The sequence below is a fragment of the Leptonychotes weddellii genome, chromosome 1, assembly GCF_054177405.1.
Source record: "Leptonychotes weddellii isolate Sample4059 chromosome 1, ASM5417740v2, whole genome shotgun sequence".
NCBI lineage: Eukaryota > Metazoa > Chordata > Mammalia > Carnivora > Phocidae > Leptonychotes > Leptonychotes weddellii.
The window spans coordinates 75,463,221-75,483,588 of record NC_138369.1 but is presented as its reverse complement, the minus strand read 5'-3'; the positions used below and the strand labels follow the sequence as shown (position 1 = coordinate 75,483,588).

At 40.8% G+C, this 20,368-nt stretch overlaps 1 protein-coding gene across 13 annotated transcripts in view; it reads right to left on the bottom strand.

Annotated features, from left to right (window-relative positions):
• The window catches only part of ATP2C1 (ATPase secretory pathway Ca2+ transporting 1), a 158,162-nt gene that overhangs the window by 125,057 nt on the left and 12,737 nt on the right, over window positions 1-20,368 (bottom strand). For 4 of the 13 annotated variants that reach the window (XM_081801913.1, XM_081801899.1, XM_081801920.1 and 1 more), the window contains exon 1: window positions 153-401. The exons of the other annotated variants lie outside the window; for them this stretch is intronic. The gene's annotated coding sequence lies outside the window, so the exon portion shown is untranslated. Of the gene's footprint in view, window positions 1-152; window positions 402-20,368 lie in introns of those variants that run through there. 13 annotated transcript variants of the gene reach the window in all.

Genomic DNA, 20,368 nt, shown 5'->3' with positions numbered 1-20,368 from the left:
GGGGCGGCGCCCTAGAGACACCCCCAAGCTGGGGTATCACCGGCCGCTCCCTCCCTCAGGACCTGGAAGTTTCTGGAAGTGGGGGGCAATAGGTAATACCGGTGCCCTCCCAAAGCCCCAGACCCCCTTCCTCCGGGCTGCGGGGGACTCACCCGCGAGGCTCGCGGGAGCGCCCCGCGTGCCTGGAGCGAAGAGGAGTGGCTCGCCGAACGGCGGCGCCAGGCAAGAGCCTGCTCCCGGCGTCAGGAAGGAGCGAACGGGAGGGCGGTCGGGGAGGGGAAAGGAGAGGAGGTGAGGGGACCCGTCAGGGTCTGCCCGGCCGGCTTGGCGCGGCCGCGCTGGTCTGCTCCCGCCTCCGCCTCCTGCGCTCGGCCCCTCCCCGCCGCCCCCCGCCCCAGCACGCCTCGTACTCCCGTGCCCGCCGCGGACCGAGCTTTGTCGCTACTACTTCCGCTGCGAGAGGAGCGCGCGCATGCGCACTCGCACGCACAGGCGCAGACGGCGGAAATGAAGCGAAGGCCGGGCCGCCCGCCCGAAAGGGCTCTGGTTGGGTGCGGAGCAGTCCCGTACGAGGGCGCGCTGGGCCAGAGCCCCGCCCCGGCCCTACCTTCCTTGTGGCGGCTCTTCGCTGACCCCTGGGACGGTACCTGCCCGTTTCTACGCACCCACTGGGCGCGAGGGTCGGAGACCCACCCGCTCCCCAGCCCCGGGCACGCATTCTCAAGAGGCAGCCGCGGGGTAGGGCCAAGCGGGCAGGTACGATCATGCTCCCTGTCCCCGAGGTATTTGAGCGCCCTCAACAAAGGCGACATGGGAAGCCCCTCCCGTCGGGGTGGCCGTCACAATCTCGGCAGGCGACGCGAGGACCTCCGAGGGAAGGGGCGAACGCAGAGGGACTCTGGTGTTCTCACTGGGACTTCCCAACCTCACTTGCAGACCCCTATTACAGCTGCTTTGCTCTGACTTGCGGGAGCAGGTCATCGCGGGGCGACCTCCCAAGGTTCTATCCCGCTAAGGGATCTGCTGAAGTGCCTGTGTGTAATGAGAAGGCAGGAATCAGCCGCAGAGCTCGAGGGAGGACTCAGCCTTTTCAAGTGTGTGGAACCCGAAAGGTTGGAGCAACTAGAAACTGAGCGTCCAGGGGTGGAAGCCGAAGAACGGGAATTACCTCCAGCACTGGCTATGTCTTTTGCCACTTGAACCTTTCACTTGCTCAGCATCTCACCCAGACCCCCCAGTAAGTGACTTTTTTATGGACGGTTGATGTTAATAAACTTTGGCCCGGAACCGGAGACTAAACCTAAGTCTTCTCGCACCCAAATCCACTAGAGGGCAGGGCTACACCTTCTGAGTTCGACCGCATTTGCCACAAAGAACTGTAAAAACCGCAGGAGTCCTCCCTTGTGTGCTAGAGGTATTTTTCTCCATCACCACTTTTTCTCATTAAAAAATTTGCCCCTTATCTCAGGTCCTGTAACACTTCCCGATATGTTCTCTGACCACATGTTCAACGTCAAAATAAATGGACCGGGTTAAACTGTGTTCCCTATTTAACCCTGTGGAATTAGTCTAGGATCAAAAGTTCTGGACAGCTTTCTAGATTTACTTTTCAATTAAGATACGTTAAGATTTTATTCAACGAGGTCACTATTAAATTCCAAAACAAACCATAAAAATCAGGATGAACTAGTTTCTAGTCTTAGAGTTACTATCTATAACACACCTTTGGCTTACATGCTTAGGGATTTTTGCCCAGCCAGCAGTGTTATAAATCTCATTTGTAAAACAAGGAATGTGCTATCTCTTGCTCAATGTTGTAATCAATTTGTAATGATTATTAGTTACTATACTTATTGGACCTTGACACCACAGCATTGTATTAAAAACATACGCACGTAAAGTAGAAAATGTAAATGTAGACATTATTCGATATTAACATATGATCTTACAAAATAGAGGGTAATTTCCCTATACAAAATTTGATATTGGATTGCCTTAATTAGCTCAGACATTTTTCTTTTTTTATTATTATTAACATATAATGTGTTATTTGTTTCAGGGGTACAGGTCTGTGATTCATCAGTCTTACTCAACACAAAGCACTCACCACAACACATACCCTCCCCAATGACCATCACCCAGCTACCCCATACACCCAAGCTCAGACATTTTTTCTGAGGTAACTTCAGAATTATCTGTTGTGCACTGCAAAACCCCAGCATTAACACAGAATTCAAAACTAACTCCCCCAAGGATATATCACCCCATGGCTTAAACCTAAAGTAGCTTACAGTGGAATTTTACTTTTTGGTTGCCTAAATTGTGAAAGCCATTGTTCCTATAACTAAGGCAAAAAAGAAACTGGATAAAACCAGCTTTGTCCAGAAGAACTGTTACACACTGCCTGCATTCTTAATCCACCATCAGTCATCTCACAAACTCCTGGGCTTGGGACAGCAAAAAGCCTTTAAGGATAGCTAGTTCAACCCCTCAGCTGATCCTTCAGCCTTATCAACACATCTCCATAGAGTGATCCTCTATTCTGTGTCTGAACACCTCTTCTACCAAGCTAGCCAACATCACTAGCACCAGCTTTGACTTCCTATGTAAATGAAAGATAGCATTTATTAACACTGTTCAAGCCAGAGCAGTGGGGAATGCTTGAGCCATAAGCTTCAGAAAGGAACCTTTAGGAAGAGGTTCCTAAAAAGAAAGAAAGAGAAAAAAGAAATCCTCTTCCTTCTTTCAGCATTCTCTCCTCCGACCAGCTAACCTGCCATGAGACTTTTGTATTAGCAATCTGCACCTCCTCACCTTGGGGGAAGGGGACTAAAATACATGTACACTGCATTACATATATATACATTCACCTATACATATACATACATATATATTATATTTTAGATACAGATGTATGCATAATAACTATCCTTTCCCTCAAAAGATTGTTGTGAGGATCTGATAAAGTGAAGACAGGTCGTAAATTATAGGCACTGTATAAGATTATACAGAGAAACAAGCAAAACAGACTATTAGCTAGCTAGAATGAGATTAATTAGATTAATGGCAATGAAATGTATTATGTTCAAGTTCCCTCTGTTTTCTTCTTTATGAATCAGTGCTCTAAAAATCTACTCATTTGGTTCTGAATATTTAACCTACAAAATTAATTAAATATATCTGATGCAAAAAGTGTTCCACATATGAGCAATAAAGGGGAATTTGTCAGGTACCTCTGCTTGGGGGAAATACTACAAATAGGGAAGATTGAGGAAGGATAGTCATGGTGTTCAAATTTTATTTATACTGTGCCTTATTACACAAAGGATGTGAGGCATCTTGTTATTAATAACAAATTTGATAGATGGCATTTTTATAAACCGAATGATGAAGAAATATGTGGCCCTTTAGGATTTAAAAATTAACCTGGAAAAGGTTGTTTTAAAATCTTTCCTTAATGTTTTGTTTTATTTTTTTTAAGATTTTATTTATTTATTTGAGAGAGAGAGAGACAGACAGAGCACAAGCAGGGGGAGGGGCAAAGGGAAAGGGAGAAGCAGACTCCAAGCTGAGCAGGGAGCCTGATATGGGACTCAATCACAGGACTTTGAGATCATGACCTGAGCCGAAGGCGGACACTTAACCTACTGAGCTACCCAGGCGCCCCTATTAATGTTTTATTTTAAAGGCTATTTTAATGTTGTTTTAAGTACCAAAGATTAATAGTTAAGGAATTTTACCTAGCTGCTAGAAAAAAAGTTGTCATTTTTTTTTTTTTTTTAAAGATTTTATTTATTTATTTGAGAGAGAGAGAATGAGAGACAGAGAGCATGAGAGGGAGGAGGGTCAGAGGGAGAAGCAGACTCCCTGCTGAGCTGGGAGCCCGATGCGGGACTCGATCCCGGGACTGCAGGATCATGACCTGAGCCGAAGGCAGTCGCTTAACCAACTGAGCCACCCAGGCGCCCCAAGTTGTCATTTTTTTTTAAGGTAGATATTTTAAAAGCATATAAAGACACAGTGCTTTATTGTTATAAGCTAACCTACTCAAACAGAACAACAGAAATATTTTTCTTCCTGTGAGAGAAAGGACATGCTAGGGGTCAAGTTGGGGGAAATACAGTCTTACTAAAAGAAGCATCATATCGAATCAGTGTCTAACAACCACCTGCCAGAATTGCTGTACATCTGCTTGGTTCTCTATCTTAGCTGTACTGGAAGAGTAAAAATTAGAAGCAAGAATAAAAATCAAATGAGCTCAAAAATGATCTACCTGTATTTGGTTGGCTTTACTAAGCACAGAGATACCCAAGTACTTTACAAATATTTTATCAGCCCACAAAATTGCATAGCTTCTACACTTGCTAGCATTTCCTTGCTGAAACTGAGCAGAAGAAACTAGAGAATTGTAAGTGTGCTTTTTTAATTTTCAAAGTTTATATATGACTCAGTTTCCTCATTCAACAAGTTCTGAGCCTGTGGTGATATTTGGGATCTCTGGTATGTACTACCAATCTTCTGGATTGGAGGTGAGGGTAGGTGGGAGCACAGATGAGGATAAGAAAGGGAAAGGGGGACGATTGGGTGGCTCAGTAGGTTAAGCATCTGCCTTCAGCTCAGGTCATGATCCCAGGGTCCTGGGATGGAGCCCTGCATCAGGCTCTCTGCTCAGCGGGGAGTCTGCTTCTCCCTCTGCCTCTGCCACTCCCCCTGCTTGTGAGCTCTCTCTTGCTCACTCTCTCAAATAAATAAGAGCTTTAAAAAAAAAAAAAGGGAAAGAGGAAGAGCAAAGTGAGTATGAGTCCCATATCCAGAAGTCATCTCTGGACTTCATTGTTTCCACGGAAAATAGACATACAATATTCCATATTATATACATGCCAAGATTAATCTTGAGGTAAAAATGTACCCATTTAAAGGATATTCTGTCTAGTTTCCAAACTGGCATAATTCATCTCTGGCCCAAAATCATTGGTCTGTAGTAAATATCTAATAAAGACCTATTGAATAAATGGGTAATCTGGAAAATGGTCATCATAAATACATATATGTTGTTGAATGAATAAACATTATCCCACTTTTTTTTTTAATATTTTATTTATTTGTCAGAGAGAGAGAGCGCACAAGCAGGGGAAGCAGCAGGCAATGGGAGAAGCAGGCTCCCCGCTGAGCAGGGAGCCTGATGTGGGACTCGATCCCAAGACCCTGGGATCAAAACCTGAGCTAAAGACAGACGCTTAGCCACCCAGGTGTCCCCCCACCTTTTTATTTTTTAAACATAATCCCACCTTTGACTTTGCTACTTGCTACCTGTGATCAAACTAAAACATGAGCTTCTACTTTCCTGTAAAGCAAAGAATTAAGGGATTTTCCAAGGTTTAAGATTGAACTTAAATCTCCGAACCACAAAGGGGTTAACTAGTACAACTTGGTCTAAACAAGAATAAGTCCTAATCATTGTAGGAAGTATTAAAAATTGAGCACTACTCAAAGCAGATGAAATTTCACACCCAGATTTTGAACCCAGATAACCATTTGAAATTAAAACATAACGATGTTGGGGCGCCTGGGTGGCTCAGTCATTGAGCGGCTGCCTTCGGCTCAGGTCATGGTCCCAGGGTCCTGGGATCGAGCCCCGCATCGGGCTCCCTGCTCCAGGGGAGCCTGTTTCTCCCTCTCCCCTCCCCCCCACTTGTATTCCCTCTCTCACTGTCTCTCTCTCCCTCTGTCAAATAAATAAATAAAATTTAAAAAAACAAAACAAAATAAAAAAAACATAATGATGTTGAGGTGGCTGCTTCTATGCACAAGCTGAGCTTGTGCTTTGGGTTTTGATGGCATGTATATCAATGCGTGACAAAGTCAAAAGCACTATCATGTCCTGCACAGTCTTCGGTTATTACCTTAAGTATCCAGGAAATCTACTCTTAATTCTTGGACAAGACAGCTTGGAGACTAGGTATAAGCAACAGGCCTTAGAATAGCCAACTACACTAAGTTGCCACTGGCCAGCATTCTCCTCATTTTGTAAGCTTTACAGATAGGTTGGTTGTCATAAATTAGTTGAAACTATCAGACAGATTCCATATTATATCTGCTGGCCCCTTGCTGTGTTGGCAGTAATAGCCTGGGCCCCCTACGTCCACTGAAATCCTCAATTTCACATCAGAAACATTTTCAATCTCTGTATACTGTGTTGCACACTGGAGAGAGCTTTGGGAAAGGTTGCTTTTCCTCAGACTACCAAAATGGTACGTTTTGCACTTAGAAGTTTTCTACCCCACCATTTTCTAGAAGTCAAATATTTTTTGCAAAGCTTGCATCTTTGCCTGAACTTGTCCCAAGTGCAGGCCCCCTGCAGAAATCATCTCTCTCCACCGTGCTTCCTGTTGTGAGAACAAATGAGAAAAAAGGCACAAAAATGCCATTATGATAATAAATTAGAGAGGGAGATCAACAGCACAGAAATTGCCCAAGGTTTTATGAGGATTCTCAAGTTTAGCCCTGGACAGTCATGCAAGTCTACAGACCATATTCCTATTGAGCATACTACACAAAATAGGGAACCCACACCAAAGAGATGGTTTATGAAACAGCTAACAGAGAAAGGAGAAATGCAATTTGGCAAGATGGTTTATAAGATAGATGATAGAGAAGGAAAATTACAAATTGGCAGAAAGGAGTTCTTGCAACACAAGCAAAGGGTTAAATCTTCAAGTTAGAAAATTCATCACTACAAATAATGATCAGATGGGAAATTAGATTAGCAGCATTTATATGTACCTTCAGACAACTTTATTTTTGCTTTCTTGGTTATAAAAGGCAAGGTTTATGTAGCTTATTTCAGAAGATATTAAAAATAACAATATTGCCAAATATTCTATATTTGGGGGATTAAGAAAATGGGGATTCTGGGGTGCCTGGGTGGCTCAGTCATTAAGCGTCTGCCTTCGGCTCAGGTCATGATCACCGGGTCCTGGGATCGAGCCCCACATCGGGCTCCCTGCACAGCAGGAAGCCTGCTTCTCCCTCCCCAACTCTTGTGTTCCTTCTCTTAGCTGTGTCTCTCTCTGTCAAATAAAAAAATAAAATCTTAAAAAAAAAACAAAACTGGGGATTCTGGAAAGAAAGGGGAAAAAAGCTTTATACAGGCCAGGAACAAATAAGCTGAAGTGCAAATTTGGGGCTTGAACTGGCTCAAGCAGTCCCTAGTTCAAACAGTTGAATGCAAAACTATTTTCTAAGAAACTGCTACCTCAACCATAGGAATATTGGTATTCAAAATGAGCAGTGTCTCTCTCTAGAATATTGAACAGGAAGCTGACAGACTAAAAATGGCATCAGACCCTATGAGGAGAGCAAAAGGAACTCTCTGTTACATTCCAAATGATAAAGTACATCTTGTAATGAATGTTACCAGTAATCCTCAAACATCCATTCCCCTCCAGGATCATTAGTCAAAATTAGTGTTTCTCAAAGTGTGGCCCCCACTACCAGCAGCATCAGCATCACTTGGGAACTCATTAGCAATGCAAATTATCAGATCCCACTCAGACCTACTGAGTCAGAAATTCTGGGTGGTTGGACTCCGCAATCTGTGATTTAACAAGCCTTCCCCGTAATTTTGAATGTTTAGAAGTGCTGCAGCCACCTCATTAACCTACCTACCCCTCTTCCTCCAAAAAGCCAACACCAAGGATGGCAAAGCAGTGATCAGAGGAAGCCAAGTCCTTTAATGCATAATTAAGCTAACAAATGAGCCAATCCTGAATCCTGTCCTACCACAGAATGTCCTTTAATATGAGATAATAAACAAACTATATTTTCTGTTTCTTGCAGCTGGAAGCATCCTAACTGATAGAGTCTTAAATGAGAAAAAAATCAGTTTGCTTTAGATAAATATTATTTGGTTGGCTGCTCTGATACAAGTTAAAAGAATTCAAAATACTATGACATATGCAAATGATAAAATGTTAAAGTACTTTAAATAGTAAAGGCAATGTTAATCAATGGGAAGTTACAGAATAAGATGTAAGTAAAAAAAAACTGAACAAGGGAGTATTGTCTGTTTTTTAAGTTAGGTGATTTCCATATTAGCATATAAAGTTAAAAAATGGCTGTTAATTTCAGAAACTCCTTTGACAAATTTTACTTATTACTAATCAGGAATATTTTTAAATTACGCTATTCTGCACATTATTCTTGAAAACTAGTTAGATTTCAGAATTTTTATTTTCTTATATAGTTGTGTGCCCTAGACCAGACTTTTTCTTGTTTAATTATTTTTTCTTGTTTACTCAGCTAATGACTACTTAGTGATAGATTCTACTGTGAAATTGCTAAAATAAAATTAAGTTTTCCATAGTCATTTTTTTCCAACAAACTTGATAAAAATATTTATTTTTTTTTAAAGATTTTATTTATTTATTTGAGAAAGAGAGAATGAGAGACAGAGAGCATGAGAGGGAAGAGGGTCAGAGGGAGAAGCAGACCCCCTGCTGAGCAGGGAGCCCAATGCGGGGCTCGATCCCAGGACTCCAGGATCATGACTTGAGCCGAAGGCAGTCGCCCAACCAACTGAGCCACCCAGGCGCCCCAATATAAAAATATTTATTATTTTGAGGTTTGCACATCAACTTGTTTCTATTTTCTGACTTAGAGCAGTTAAAAAGCTATGACATTAAGAAAAAAAAACCTAAACATATTCTTCCCTAGTTTAAATGATTAAATAACTCATTTTAACTCTGAAAAGCACTTGGAAAGGTAAAGATTGCATACCTGATTAAAGAATTTGTATTACTTTTAGGGAAATGAGAATCATTTTTCACTGAACAGCTAACAAAACACATTTGTTTAGGGCTTTTCAGTTGACATTTCCATGTACATAATTAAATTTAATCCTCACAACCCTGTAAGGTAAGCAGACTAGATCTTGTTAATTGCTTTTTATAGCTAACAAGGCTAGGACTCAACACAGGTGAAACTCTTTGAACAAGAATTTCTCAATATTGGGAGCCTGGGTAGCTCAGTCGGTTAAACGTCTGCCTTCAGCTCAGGTCATGATCCCAGGGTCCTGGGATCAAGTCCCACATGGGGCTCCTTGCTCAGCAGGAAACCTGTTTCTCCCTCTCCCTCCGGCTGCCACTCCCCCTGCTTGTGCTCTCTCTCTCTCTCTCTCTCCCCTCCCTGCCCCATGTCAAATAAATAAATAAAATCTTTAAAAAAAAAAATAATTTCTCCCTATTCAACGTCAAAGCCAGGAGTCCAATATCCATCTTGGCTCCTATTTCCTTAAAGCTACCTCAGTGACCTACTAGAGAATATGTGAGAAGCTGCCCTGCTTATTGAATTACCTTTTACAATTTATCATTTTGTTTTGTTGCATCTTTCAACTCAATGGGGCACCCTGAAACCTTGATGGCCATTAATTCCTGAGCCTAAAATATCTGCCCCATAGCTCATTTGATGACATTTAAGAATGGTATTAATTAATAAGGACCTGATTTTACAACATGCTTGGTCATTGTCCACATCTATTCACTTGTTCTTATTTAACCTTTGGACACTGGGGAAATCATGCTCCAAGCAGAAGCTATTCTAGAATCCCTTGGGTTTATCTTCTCAGAGTTGAAATTACTGCTAAAATGGAAGTATAATCCTAACAGTAAATAATTACAGACAGGCATTTTAGAGAGATTATTCAATAGGTAATTGAGACAAGTTCATTAACATGCTTTATTGAAAAATCAACAAAATACATATTAAACACATGTCGTAAGGATCTAAAAGCCACTGAACAGTATAGGAATACTCATTTTATTCCAACTGGTAAATTTTTCTTTCTTCTGATCTTATAATTATATTTATATATTAACCAGAATAGGGGTAAGGTAAAATTGAGTGATTTTGTTTTTAATGTTGAGATTTCATAATAGTTTTAGGGGATGCCTGGGTGGCTCAGTTTGTTAAGCATCTGCCTTCATGATCCCAGGGTTTTGGGATTGAGTCCCACAGCAGGGAGCCTGCTTCTCCCTCTGCCTGCCACTCCCCCTGCTTATGCTCGCTCTCTTTCTCTCTCTGGCAAAAAATAAAATCTTAAAAAAAAAAAAAAGACTTCATATGGAGGACATACAATGATTACACCTTTTTTATATTCCGTTATTTAAATCAACAATTATAATTCTCAGTTGCCACATCACTTCAATCAGTAAACAGCTACAGAAGAAGGAATTAAAAAGATAAAAACATATTTTAGATTACTCTTATGATGAGGTATAAAAGCAGGAGAATGTTCACCTTTAGCCCAGAAGGCTGACCTATAGCCTGCATAATTTTGATAAGGATCAAATACGTACTGGTTGCTACATATATAAAGTGTCTCATGACCGCCTGTACATTTCACTGATAGTTAATACCAAGTTGAATGATAAGCACCAGAGAAATATTGAGAAAGCAGTTCTACGAGTAGAAATTCAAAGAAAACGTTCATGATCTAATACTCCCTACACCTCCCCCTTGAGCACTAGGCATATAACCACCAGCTACATACAGCAAAACTACAGCTCTTTCAGCCCATAGGTCCGGTCCCTGTGCTACTTAAATAAACTTACTAAGTTGTACCATAAAACGTCTCAAGAATTCTTTCTTGACCATCTCGCTCAACACTTATGGCAAGACACTGTTCAATGACTTCTTGCATTACTAAGGATTATATAACACTACTAGGCATAGGGCAGCTATGGTTGAAAATGGCCAGTTAAAAATCTATGAAGCTTTAAATCATCATCACTATCCCCCGGCTTTGGCAGTGACTCTCCATCTTCCAAATGGCATACATGCTTGAGAAGGTGTAAACCCTGTCAGCTTTGATTTTTGAAAATATGCATCACCAAATGAGCTATATCGGTTTGCATCAGTGGTTCTCAAACTGTGCTCCCTACCACCCTGGGGAACTTTTTAGAAGTGCAAATTCTGAGGCCCCACCTCAGACCTACTGAATTAGCAACTCTAGGGGGAGGGCCCTGCATCCTATTATTTAGTCCTTCAGGTGATTCCAGTGCTAAAATTTGAGCACTGATTTACAGGAAACTTAAAACTTTCATCTAAAAATATTTTGATCATGCCAATAGTCCTCAAGTCTGAAAAATTAGCATGAGAGTGTATATCAGTATTTTAAACCTTCTCCAGCATTTCCCAAAAAATGAATTAAATTCTTTAAAAAATTGCCTCGGGGGTGCCTGGGTGGCTCAGTTGGTTAAGCGACTGCCTTCGGCTCGGATCACGATCCTGGAGTCCCTGGATCGAGTCCCGCATCGGGCTCCCTGCTCGGCGGGGAGTCTGCTTCTCCCTCTGACCCTAACCCCTCTCATGTGCTCTCTCCCATTCTCTCTCTCTCAAATAAATAAATAAAATCTTAAAAAAAAAAAATTGCCTTAAAGTTATAGGACTTTGACCTTCTTTGAGTAGATACCTGTTGGCCTAAAATGAGTTATTTTGAATGACCAGGGGAAAGGACTATACAAGTATAAAGAGATCACATTTTTCCCCTTAAATAACTGTGAGCATCATATCAGCATAGCCACAGTTTGGTAGGGAGGAAAACAAAAATTAGAGGGTCAATGCACAGGCAATGGAGTTATAGTTGTGTTGCCAGCTATAAATCAGTCCTTGTTTTCTTATTTCAGGTCAGGACCTTTGGAACAATGTGTCTTTGACCAGATGTATCAACCTTAAGCAGCCTGGTTAGATGAAAGAAGTGGGGGAAAACTTCCTAAGTAGAAAAAAAGCTTTCTATTGAAACAGTGTATTCCTTAGAGAAATAGTTTCAGCCTTTAAAAACAAAACATTGAAAATAAAGCTGTATAACATTTCAGAGACTATAAAATTTTTTCTAAAGTACATTATACAGAAATTATATGTTGGGGATAGAGCAAAAGGATCATTTTTAAGACTAATGAAATAGGGTTTTACACTACCTAATTGGTGTAAACAGTTTGATTACAAACTATGCACTTATAAGACCAAAATACTTCTGTGATGTGCTTTATTTATTTTGAGATGTACTTACAGGCCATAGCCTAGTATAGTGGTAAATATTATAATAGGGTTTATGGTATAGGACACAATTATAAGGACTGCTTACATTAAGGGCAGTTATTTGCAGAACAAAGGAAGAAGAGTAAAATGAGTCAAGAATTTCTACTAAGGGGCACCTCGGTGGCTCAGTCGTTAAGCGTCTGCCTTCGGCTCAGGTCATAATCCCAGGGTCCTGGGATGGAGCCCCACATCGGGCTCCCTGCTCGGCGGGAAGCCTGCTTCTCCCTCTCCCACTCCCCCTGCTTGTGTTCCCTCTCTCCTGTCTCTCTGTCAGATAAATAAATAAAATCCTAGAGAAAAAAAAAAAAGAATTTCTACTAAGAGGATGGGGCACCTGGGTGAGGCAGTCCTCCGTTAAGTGACCAACTCTTGATTTCGGCTCATGTCAGAATCTCAGGGTTGTGAGCGAGCCCGGTGTTGGGCTCCACACTGAGTGTGGAGTCTGCTTGAGGTTCTCTTTCTCCCTCTGCCCCTCTCCCTGCTCACACACTACCTCTCTCTCAAATAAATAAATATATCTTAAAAAAAAAAAAAAAGAGGATATACATGAGAAAACTGGGCATTTGAATACATCACCAAGGAGCAAAATACAGCAAAGATATCCAACATAAAGGTGATTTTATCCAGAGACAAGTTACAGTAACTATGTTATAATTGCAGATAACAGATGAGTTTGCAATAGCTTGATTAGATCTCAATGAATTCTTAAAGACTTTCTTTAGTGCTATAATCTTTCTACGATGTAGTCTTTAACAGCAAGAACATGCTTTTTTCTCTATGTGTGTTAACTGCCCTGCTTGGAAGGATAGTAAACAGTGTGTTTAATATTAATTACACCAATATAGGAGTTTTGAGGTCTGTAGCATTTGCAAATTATTCCGTTACAAATAACAAGTCCTTTGCAAATATAAATGGGCGTATGGGTGGGGAACCTTTGAGATTTAACAGTATCAGAACATCTCCATCTTCATAGTGCTACTTACTGTAGAGCAAAATACACTGAAAGATGGCAAAAAAAAAAAAAAAATACACTGAAAGAACATCCTCCATCCAAGAACATCCTCTATCTCATTTGATGGAGTTGGGAGTTCAAGCTGCCCAGAATAGGACCACATACAACATTACTTTTAAAGCTACCCTATGGCATGGACTCTTGTGTATTATGTATGGTATAAATACCATTTTTTGTGTTATACCATTCCTCCAGAGCTGGATTCTCTTGGAAACCAAATAAACTTAAATTTTAGGGCCCTTCATTCACAGGGGCCCCTTTCAAGGCCCTTAAAGAGACTCTAGCAATGTTCTCATGGTCTTATGGTTTGGTAAAATTTGCAAAGGATATTTTTATTGCAATTGATTTTAGAGTTACTCTTTTTGCTGACTTTTCCTTCTTTACACTTCTCCTATCAAGCAGCATTGGGGCACCCAAGGGCAAAATTTTGGATCTGGCTTAAAAGAAGTTGAGATAGGGATGTGTTTAGATTTCATTTGGATTTAGGGAGGTACACAAATGTGGCTTGTAGTCCTATCTGTATATGGCTAAGTTATTGCTGGCTGTCTTGGTAGAGAAAGGACATCCAAGAATATTTCTACTCCCTACTATTCTAAATCACAAGGCCTGAAATCTTTGTATAAATGCATCCCCTGGTGCCCAGCACCTGAAGTATGCGAGTGGAGAAAGAGCCAGAAGCTAGTCCCATGGAACTTTTCTATACTCAAATAAAAAACAAATATAAATTAACTATATTAAAGGAGTATCTGGATTATTTTTTTATAATATCTTTAGAGAATGTGAAATGGTGATTAAAAAAATCTGAAGCCCAAAAATGTAGAAACAAAACACCTTAGGATGCATTACTTATTAAAACACTTATTTTTCCAGATTTTGTGATCTCAAATTTGTCACCCAAATTTGTAATTTGTTGTCATTTCTTATTCTATTCTAATAGCCAATTTGTCTCTAATTTAGTATTTACAATTTCGTATTCTTTTTCTTAGAAGAAGTTCCCCAAATTGAATAACTTTCAGACCTCTGTTAAAAAGGGACAGCAGGCCCAAAATGGAGTTATTTATGCTAAGTCTCACGTCACGAAACTGAGACTTAATACCCAATTTAATTATACTTTTAGCATCTCCCAGGAATGGAATCTTAAATTAGTCATCTGGAACCACCTGGTCACTAGTGAGGTACCGGGCCTGATAGACCCCTGCCGTCCCCTGAAGGAAGATGACCTTGCCACAACCAATCTGCTTCTTTACTAGTATAACTTCCTTATCCCTTTCCCTTCTGCCTGTAAAACTCTTTCATTTTATATATCTTCTCAGATCTAGATGGGATGCTGACCAATTCATGAATTGTTGAAGAAAGCCAGTAAGGTCTTTAAAATGTACTCAGTTGAATTTGTTTTTTAACAGATTTGTTGGCAGCAGTGGGATCCAAAGGAAATTCCTGATGGATTCTGGGACAACAAGAAACACAGTTCTCTTTCTCAACATTTCTGAAGGCCGTGGATAAATTCCTCTCCATTCTGATCCCTGTCATCTTTGTTTGTTTGTTTTTAATTTTATTTATTTGAGAAAGAGTATGAGCTGTTGTTGTGGGGGACAGGGGCAAAGGGGGAGGGAGAGGGATAAGCAGCCTCCCCACTTAGTGTGGAGCAGGACTCAGGACTGAGCCACCCAGGCACCCCAGTGAGCTCTGCTGTCTTTGTATTGAGCTTCTTATCTAATTGGCTTTCTATTCCAGGTCAACAGGTCAGTTTAGACAGACAAAAGGCTCTAAAAGAATGCCAGTTCTTAGCTCTTGGTTCAGTCCACAATTCCCAGTCCAGGGCTTGGCGGGTCAGTTTGAGCTGGCAGAATGTTCTACCTAGAACCCAAGTCTTTAACCCTGTTTGTCCACAGTTCCTCATTTGATTGGAATCCCAGTCCACAGTTCCCATTTGTTGGGGTATGCAGGTTCAGTCCTTTCCCCAGCCCCCAATTCCATGTTGGGAATTGCTGGTGGACATACAAGGCCTTTTATTGGCCAGTCCACAATAATATCTCTTTGGTTATTTCGGTATGTTAATATTCTTGTTTGTATTGTTTTGTGTAGGTAAAGGCCACTGCTAAAGTCAATCTCAGAAGCCAAAAGCCACAAAGTTGGTAGGCATGAGTTAAGCACTTAAAAGCTTTTCAAATGCTCACCACTTACTTCTAAGACTCCCATATTTGGTAAGTTGGTCATGGAAGAGGTTAGACTGACGCTAGGTCACCTGCCAACTTCAAGAAAATTTCTGTGCGATAAGGTACACCGTAAAACACCACACATCCCAAACCTACTATCACATCCCTCTTAGGTATTAATTTGGTTCCCAGAGACCCAAGGTGTAGCTAAAGAAATAGGATCCTTAAGTTCCAAAAAGTTCAGTGTGCCACCTTCTAGCTCACCTGCTTATTTTATGTATAAGAACTATGATCCCAGAAACTGTAGATATCTACCAAAATGGCAGTCTTACTAACAACAACTTAAAATTACAATGGCCGTAATGGGGACTATACCAATTAGATGAGATTGTTCATTTAAGAAGTGTACTTGAAAGCAACGGTTTCTAAATCAAACTAACAGAACTGGATACCTACTTTAATTGGCATGCAGAAGCCTCCAAAAACTTCAAAATTCCAAAGTACCTTCATTGAAAGATTTGTTGCAAAAGGCTAATGTAAAATTATAGATATAAGAGACACCCAAAACAAAAGACTGTAAGACTGATGTCACTCCTACTGCTCCCGTCTATCCTCCTTTATTTGAGTACGCTTTCTAATAATCCTCTGTCTGAATTGTCTTTGCACTCTGAAGAGACTACAAGACTATTAACAAAAGTCCCCACCGAGGCAGTGGTCGTCCAGATGCCCCACATCTACCTTTGAAGGAGGACCCCCTATATGGGCTCTTCTAGGGTTGAGAGGACTCTGAAGGATTTTCTGGTAAACTGCTACAGTTTACAGTTTCCCTTAAACAGCCAAGGGAAACTAAAAATTAATGGAAAGCCTTACCAAATATTGGTAAATACTGGAACCTACAGATGGGATCCTGGGAAAAGTTGGCAGAAGCCCCCAAAGGGTAAGAATTCTTACCAGAGTCAGCTCTCCCAAATCTGCCTATAATGCCTGGTGGAAGTAGGAAAATAAAATTTCACATTGTCCTTTCCTCTCCAAATCCAGACTCATTGTTTATTAATCTCTTCTCTCGCAGGGACAGCCATCACCTTCTTATTTGTCTTGTTTGTGTTCTGAGAATTTCACTTGGTAACTGTCTGAGAATCCCAAAATATAGCCAGACAGGAATGTGGGTTGTACCCCATTTGTGGTTAGATATGGCTGGACAGAAATGTGGGTTAAACTCCATTTGTGGCTAGGGTCCTACCAAACTACTGCTGGCCCTCAGAGAAATTATCTAAGTCTTTCTTTCTTTCTTTTGTACCCTCTTTGAGGATGCCTCTTACATCCAAGGGGTTGTTCAATACTGCCAGGAATATTTACTCTTTTTTTTTTTTTTTTAAGATTTTATTTATTTATTTGACAGAGAGAGAGCGCATGAGAGCAGGAGCAGAAGCAGGGGGAGTGGGAAAGGGAGAAGCAGGCTTCCCGCGGAGCAGGGAGCCCGATATGGGGCTTGATCCCAGGACCCTGGGATCATGACCCGAGCTGAAGGCAGATGCTTAATGACTGAGCCACTCAGGCGCCCCAGGAATATTTACTCTTTATCGCAGCTGAAAACTGAGAAGATATCTGAAAGGACTTTTTTCAAAGTTTCTCTGTGGTCAGAAATTGGCCAAATTGGAAGCTGATATTCAGAGCCTGATAGAACTTTTTAAATGCCTTTTTTCTTTTTAATTTATTTGACAGAGAGAGATACCGCGAGAGAGGAAACACAAGCAGGGGGAGTGGGAGAGGGAGAAGCAGGCTTCCTGCTGAGCAGAGAGCCCAACGCAGGGCTAGATCCCAGGACCCTGACCATGACCTGAGCCGAAGGCCAGACGCTTAACGACTGAGCCACCCAGGTGCCCCTTAAATGCCTTTTCTAGGCTAAATATACCCAGAGAGAAATAAACTTTCTGAAGTCTTTCTGAAAGGATTTACTAAAACATTCCAAAACAAAGCTCTAAATCCAGAACATAAGAATCTTTTTTATTTCCGTCTTAGTTGAAGATCTCCCGGACATAAAGGGGCAAACTAAAGATAATGTAGTTGGATGAATGGTTAAGCCCCTTGACATCATTTAGCCTCCAACCCAGTTCTTTGAGGAATTAAAAGCAACTTTCCTTATCTTAGAAAACTGCAAAACCAGAAATACAGCTCTAGAAACAATTCAAAGCCTACCTCTCCTTTTTACCAATCCCAAAACCTCTCCTATTCATCTCAAAAGGCTTGTAATTATTGTAAAAATTCTGGCCTTCAGGAACAAAAGTTCTTTCTGGAGGAACTTACATTCTTTCCCTGTGCTTTTTAAGATGTAAATGTCCTACCTGGTCTCCTCCAGGAACTTTTATCTAGGCCATCTCTTTGACATGCATACTTCAGGGAGGAAATTCTCATCAGAAGGAAAAAAGAGGGGAAAGGCTGTTTGGAACTTAGGTGAATTTTTTTATTCACCTAAGACAAGACATTTATCTTGTCTTCACAATATTAGTAAACAAAACAAAACAAAACTGTAGCTATCTGAGCACATAAACTTAACTTACTCCACCTGCCAGCAATACAATTTGAATCCAATTTCATTTATAACTAATGAGTTTTGTGGGCACCTGGCTGGCTCAGTTGGTGGAGTATGTGACTCTCGATCTCAGGGTTGTGAGTTAAAGCCCCACGCTGGGTGTAGAGCTTATTCAAAAAGTAAACAATTAAAAAACATTTTTAAAAAGTAAACAAACTTAACAATTTTTAAAACATAACAAGTTTTCGGGGCTCCTGAGTGGCTCAGTCATTAAGCGTCTGCCTTCGGCTCAGGTCATGATCCAAGGGTCCTGGGATGGAGCCCCGCATCCGGCTCCCTGCTCGGCGGGAAGCCTGCTTCTCCCTCTCCCACTCCCCCTGCTTATGTTCCCTCTCTCTCTGTGTCTCTCTCTGTCAAATAAATAAATAAAATCTTAAAAATAATGATGAGTTTTGTATTATTTGGCTAAAATTTTATAACCGAAAATATAAGTTCTCTGTTTGTATGTATCTGTATATTTATGTGTGTCTATATATAAAATGTGTTGTAATGTGTGGTATTTTCCTAAGTCTGGGTGGTATTGCCAAAATTAATTTGTAAAACATCTCTATTTAATTGGCTTAAGGAAAATAAAGCATTTATATGGATTAAGTATTCCTAAGACTCTCAGAAATTTAATGGGAACTTAACCCAAATGTTTTTCAAGTTCACATGATCTAGGATTAATCTTTAGTAATAAAAACTAGTTTAAATTTGTTAGTTTAGGGCGCCTGGGTGGCTCAGTTGGTTAAGCGACTGCCTTCGGCTCAGGTCATGATCCTGGAGTCCTGGGATCGAATCCCGCATCAGGCTCCCTGCTCGGCAGGGAGCCTGCTTCTCCCTCTGACCCTCCCCCCTCTCATGTGCTCTCTCTCTCTCATTCTCTCTGTCTCAAATAAATAAATAAAATCTTTAAAAAAAAAAATTTGTTAGTTTAATTGAAACAGGCATGTCTTTAGAATCATCATTAAATATAATACTTTTAATCTATCTAGGTTTATTAAATATCAAATAAGTTCATGTTATTTCTTAAAAAATTTGTCAGCAAAAAAAAAAAGTGAGATGATGGCTGATTTTGTCTAATGTCTCATGAAGTTTTCTTGGGTAGTCTAGACATAATTGCCAAGAAAAACTGAATTAAATAGATGTAAATGGGATAAGAGTTTCTCGGTGAACTTTTCAGCAATAATTACGTTTTATGGTATATCTATCTAGAAAACAGTTTCCAAAATCTTTCTAGTTACTTGAAACTTTAAAAGTTTTGCTAAGTTAAATGATGAGTTTGGCTTCTTGGCCTCAAGAGGTTTTAAGAGATTAATCAGAAATTCCTTATGTAAAATTCCAACAGAGGGCGCCTGGGTGGCTCAGTTGGTTAAGCGACTGCCTTCGGCTCAGGGCATGATCCTGGAGTCCCGGGATCGAGTCCCGCATCGGGCTCCCTGCTCGGCAGAGAGCCTGCTTCTGCCTCTGACCCTCCCCCCTCTCATGTGCTCTCTCTCTCTCTCATTCTCTCTGTCTCAAATAAATAAATAAAATCTTTAAAAAAAAAAAAATTCCAACAGAAGAGGCTTAAAAAGAGCTTAAATGGTCAATTGCTATTCCTGTTGCATTTATGTAAATAATCAGGCCAAGTTTAACACAAACAAATTAGCCTTACTATGATCATTTTTGTAAAAACTGGGGGTGATTTCTGGGGTGCCTGGGTGGCTCAGTTGGTTGAGCATCCAACTCTTGATTTCGGCTCAGGTCATGATCTTAGGGTTGTGGGATCGAGCTCCACATCAAACTCTGTGCTCAGTGGGGAGTCTGCTTGAGATTCTCCCTCTCCCTCTTGTTCTGTCCCTCCCTCCCATGCTCGCTCTCTCTCAAATGAATAAATAAATCTTTTTTCTTTAAATGGGGGTGGGGTGCCTGGGTGGCTCAGTCAGTGGGGCATCTGCCTTCGGCTCAGGTCATGATCCCAGGAGCCCTGGGATCCCACCATGATCCCACCAGCCCTGCATCAGGCTCCCTACTTAGCGGGAGCCTGCTTCTCTCTCTCCCTCTGCTGCTCCCCCTGCTTATGAGTGTTCTCTCTCTTTCTCTCTGTCAAATAAATAAATAAATAAATAAATAAATAAATAAATAATCTTTTAAAAAATTGGGGGTAATGGCAGAGAGAAAAATTATTTGCACCTCTCTAGGTATAAGATTCTAATCCCGTTAATTGTCTTTATAGTTTTATTATACACCTACAAACTGGACTGGATCCTGAATTCTTTTAGGTTCCTCAAATATCAAGCTATGACTCTCCAAATTGACTTTTTAAATTTTCTCCCATTTTTCTGAATTGGAATTATTAAGAACAAAGACTATCCTTGAATCTCCTTGGAAGGGGCTATACCAGGTCTTCCTTACTACCCTTTCGTCAGTTAAACTTCAGGGACTTGAACTTTGGGACCACATCTCCCAATTAAAAAGGTCCTCTTCAGATTCTAGGAATGGCACTCTAGCTGGAGACTTCAAAATAAAAAATGACCAGGAAGAGAAGTAGCT